Raw genomic sequence first — 5,493 nt, 5'->3', positions numbered from 1 at the left:
TGGAAACCGAAACCTAACTATTATATTTAGGCTAGTGTGGTGCAGCCGTGTAATGCTGCAGTTCGCCGCTTGAGGGCGGTATGGTGCTGCAGGATTATTTGCAGGCTTCAATCTTGGTTCTTCTGTTTCCCCCATCTCTTTGGACCAGAGACCAGCTTGGGACCTCATCCCATCCTAAATACTGACAGCTGTGTTTATGGATTCTGTTGTGAGTTTTCCAGTAAGGGACGTCATTCGTTAAAGTTGCTTTGCATTGTTTCTGTGGCCAAATGTTGAACAGGCATGTCTATTTTCCCTACGGACCACAGGTCCCTTTTATTTAATTCTAGTCATTTTCCTTAAGACCAGACAATCTTTTATTTATTACATCTTTTAATACACGTTTCTGCCATAAAAGACAATCTTTGACAGTTTATTTTAACTTTGTAAACAGAATTTTTTAGTGGATTACAAAAGTGCTAATTCATCTGGAACCTTTCCAGATTGTGTTGCATTGCAACCACAAATGTATATATTTATAAAAGTGTATTTGCTTCAGTTTGTATGTAATAGTAAAACTGGGGAAATAAAAGGATTCTGGACATCCTAATTTATTTTGAAATGTGCCACATGTTTTCAGAACCATTTCTGATTCCTTCAAATAAAAACATGTGTTGTTACTTTATTAGCAAAGAGTCCACCTGTGTGTATTTTCATCTCAAAATGTACGGGTACATCTAAAAAATATTTGAATGTTGTCCAAAAGTTTAATGTTTTTTGCTACTCATTTCAGAAAGAGAAACTCCTGCATCGTATGCGTTCATTACACATTAAAACATTTCAAGCCTTAATTTCTTGTAATATTGATGATTATGGCTGACAGGTGATACAAACTGGACTCTTCTTGCATGAATTGCTGCATCAATGCGGCCAGGAGGCGATCTGCGTGGTTCTGCCGATGTGTTCAGGAAACCCAGGTAGCTTTGATAGCTGCCTTCAGGTCATCTGCATTGCTGGTTGTGGTGTCTCTAATTCTCCTCTGGACAACAGTCCATACATTCTCTACGGGGTTTCAGGTCATCCCAGTTTGCTGGCCAATCAAGCGCAGTAACACCACGGTCATTGGATCAGTTTTGGTACCATTGGCAGTGTGGGCCGGTACCAAGTCCTGCTGGAAAATGAAACCAGCATCTCCATGGAGCAGAATACAGCACGAGCAGCTCTAAAATTGCCTGTGTTGACTGTGGACTTCATAAAACACAGTGGACCAACACCAGCAGATGACATGCCACCTTTTCCCACCACACTTTTTCCTTCCACTCAATTTTCTAAGAACACAGCATTCTGTGACCAGCTTCTGTAGCAATTATCTTGGTTAATTAGCAGGTGTGTAAAGTTAATTAGCCGATTCTCTAATTGATTCTCTGACTCTAATTTTCTGAGACCCTGAATTTTGGGTTTTGAATGTCTATTAAGCAATGATCATCAGACCTAGACGAAAGAAAGACCATTTCACTCTCAAGGGGAAAACTAAGACCAGTTCTGGAGGAAAGAGGCAAGAACGAAAGACACACGTGTTTGTAGGTCATTCCTCAATTTTAATGGGGAAACAATCACAGGATTCCCACCAGAACACATTTATATTACTTTCTGATCCCAATTAGGACACGGGGGCACATGACGGACTCGGGTGGGGGCCTGAGCATGTGGGATGACCTCTCAACAGCGGTAGATGCCTGTGCATCTTCGACAGCAGGATGTTCCTCGCACATAGAGTGAACTATTTCACTCCATGTGTGATGAATCCCTGTAATATATGAGTTTCCCTTTCTGAAACAAGTGGCGGAAAACATTAAACTTTGTCATGATATTCTAACTTTATGAGTTGACTATGGGCCTCTGAAGCTTGTTAGAGAGTCTGGACAGATCACAGCAGACAGCTGTGGCTGTAAAAGAACGGCTTAGATCCGAGCATATAGGCGCGTTAAAAAGGGCCCCGTCAAAGTAAAATATATGGAGAATGTTTTGTTTGCGCGGACCTAAAAGTCCAGGTAGACACAGGCTAGTCTGATCTGAGCTGGAGCTGTTTTGCAAAAGAAGAATCAGCAAATATTTCAGTCTCCAGATGTTCAGAGAGATGCCCCAGAGGACTGGACCCTTCAACAGCAGTATTGCATCAGGGTGGTTAAAATATACGTCTAGTCTACCACACTTTTCAGATTTTATCTGGAAAATAAACAATAAATAAATAAAACACTGAAAACTCTGCATACTTTTACCTTCCACTTCACCATACGCTAATCTTTCACAAAGTACCTTGAAGTTACAGTTTCTACCTGTAACTTCAATACAGTATATTTCTATACTGTAATCAATCCAGCATTGGGAGAAAAAACACCTCACACGACTTGTCCAAACCACTCTGTTTGCTTTTAAGGAAAATATTTTTTTTTTTTAAAAGCAGAAACCTGTAGATGTTGGCATGCATTGCAGCGGGAGAAGTGAAGGACGGACAACAGCCAGCTGCTTTTTGTTGAAAGTAAAACACAAGGTTATGTACAGTATGTGAACCGGGACATCTTCGGCTTAACAAACATTCCTCTAAAACATCACAGGGGTACAATATCTGGACCTGAAATGAATGCAAATGGCATCATATTCAAGAAAAATCCTCAGAAAACCAGAAGGAGGTTTGATTTGTCTTTTTTTATGTGGCGCCTGGGATTGAAATGACGGAGAGAGAAAAATCAAGCCAGTTTAAGACTCTTTTGCATCAACACATTTGTTGTTTGCATGGGTTTTCTTAATTCACACAGTGGCGCCGCCAAGTGGAGGTCATGGGCCCCAACAGTCAGGCTTCACCGAAATACCACTACCATTAATTACTTCTCCACGTCCTGTGCTGTTCCTTAGTTTTCCCCTACTTCATCCATTGTGCAGGAATCTGGGACTACGTTCACAAATCAGTCATTAAAATGAGCGACAAGGGTTGCTAATAAATCTGCTCGTCCAGGACCTGCCGACCCGACTAAAACGAACCCACGTTGTTAAACTCAGACAGCTCTGCTACGGTTGAAAGCCAGACGTTATTACCCACCAGAAAAGGGTCCGAACTTGTTAAGCAGGTGGGAGGGGATCCGATGAAACGTCTCAGCCTCTCAGTAGAGCTTTGGAGCCGCCTGAATGTGCAGGTAAGGACAGGCCGACCTGTTAAACAGCTGAAAACATTAGTCAAAGAACAGAATATAAGGTGCAAAATCTACAGATGTCTGTAGTGTCATTAAATCAGAAAAAAAAAATGATAGTATTTGGATAAAGGGTACAATTATTACATAATAATTCCCTATTTATAATTCCCTATTTATTTCTAGTGTCATTAAATACTTTGTGAATGGAGGATTTATTATCATTATTGCATATTGTATATGATGTAAATCCAACACATAGTTCTGTATGTATAAGCTGGGAGAGATCAGGGTAATTATTAATATGAAGGAGGGAAGGGAACAAATAGGTTTGACCTTAACCCACTCCCTCAGAATATTTGTGTATTTAATCACATTGTTCATTTTAATCCCTCGTTATTAGCCTCATATCTTCAAATGAAAAATAAATTACTCCTTTTATGCTTATATAAACTTAAAAAACAACCCTTTATGGCGCCACTTTTTCGTACCCGCCTCAGCCTCATTTCCGGCGGCAGCTTAATAAGATGCTAGAAACTCCTGTTCTTCCTTTAGGTTTATGAAGTAGACTTTAGTTTGCATCGATGTTTGTCCGGGTCTCTTTCCCCGCTTCTCAATACACACCCAGTCGGGTTGCAGGTCCGTAAGAACTAGATCCCGCATTTTCCTGTTGGAGGGACCGTCGCCGTCAAAAGGAGGTTGTTCCTCCCTACTGTCGCCGTTTGGATGCCAAACAAACACAAGGCAAGGTCACACGCCCCATATGCTGCTGGTTCCGTAAAAACGCATTTATTTGTTTACTTTATTTGAGCTCGTTTCTGTATTATTACCAATGTGATAGTATTAATTATAAATTGGTCTGAACCGGATTGTTTGATGCTGCTTTCAAATTCAGTCAACTAACTGAAACTGCATTGACCATTAATGAATGCCGCTTTACCGTGGGGCCAGTCGAGCCTATAGGGACTTTTTGGGGCTTGTTTGCAATTTAAAAAATGGAATTGAGATGCACATTTAACGCTTAAATGAGCAGGCACTTTTAATGTTTCTGTAAGGGATTTCTGTGCAGTTTTCTTGAGCATCTGGGCAGTATCTTTTTAAACAGGGCCTGAACATTGCTCGTTAAGGGTGAAAAAACAACAACTGACCGCCTGAAGAAAAGAAGAAAAAGTTCTCTTTTTCATATAATTCATGCACAATTTCATGAAAACACCATTTGAGATCTATGAAATCTTTTCTCTCTGTGTGAAAACCCCCCAAAAAATGGACTGCTTTCACCGCAGTGTTCATAAAGCGACTCGTCCAATTAAGTTATTAAAATGTGGGATAGGTATCAATTAATTACATAAATTAAGTATCAATTAATATTGTAAAAATGTTTTACTCTTTCTGTAAGGGAGTGGTGGCCTAGAGTAGGGCGCTTGCATCCTGGAGAGGTCTCAAGTTCCTCGGTTCGAATCCCACAGACTGCAACTCTGGGTCCCTGAGCAAGACCCTTAGGCCCCAGAATGCCCCTCACAGTGACAGTGTGTAGGATGGCAGAAAAAGGGGTCCACCTATGCCGTCAATTATGCAGGAACCACCACCGTTCTCCACCAACCTGCCGTTTATGGGTGAATACCAACAAGAAGGGGCGATCAAAAATAATAAATCATATTTGAAGCTTGCCCCAAGCCATTTCAGGGAGGCGGAAGAAGGATTTCCGATGGGAATGCAGCAACATTGAACTCAGCATCCCCCCTCACAGTGAAACATGGTAGTGGCAGCGTCATGATGCGGGGGACGCTTTTCCTTCAGTCGGGACAAGGAAGCTGGGTGAGATCTGACAGCAGGATAACACGGGTTATTCGTAACTCAGCCTTGAATCAACTTCCTTTTCCCCTCATAGTTATTGGCTGCTTCACATTAAATCGCAAAAGAATGCATTAAAGCGTGTGGTCGTGGTGTTCCAACATGTGGAAAAGTTCGGGGTCCAAGTCATCCTCTATAGTTCTGCTGCTGAATGGCGCTCAGCAGAGTCTAATTAGAGCCTAGAGGTTAAGCCTATTGTGTAACCGCATTTGATTTAAGCTTTGATTTAAAGGGTAAATAGAACACCAGCCTGTCGGTCTTTCTGTCTCTCAGCCTGTCGCTGTGTGCGTGCGCGCGCGTGTGTGTGCGCGTGTGCAAAGCGATCTGCCGCGATTTCCTGCTTCGGGTTTCCCTTTAAAAGGGGGCAAGGCTCATTGCTGGGAATTCACGTCATTTCGCCGTTTTACACACATCCAGTTCAGCGAGAGAGAGAGAGAGAGAGCGAGAGACGCCGCGAGAAAGAGAGAGAGAGAGCGAG

Source organism: Fundulus heteroclitus, chromosome 17 (assembly GCF_011125445.2).
Source record: "Fundulus heteroclitus isolate FHET01 chromosome 17, MU-UCD_Fhet_4.1, whole genome shotgun sequence".
Classification (NCBI taxonomy): Eukaryota; Metazoa; Chordata; class Actinopteri; order Cyprinodontiformes; family Fundulidae; genus Fundulus; species Fundulus heteroclitus.
This window is presented reverse-complemented; position numbering follows the sequence as displayed.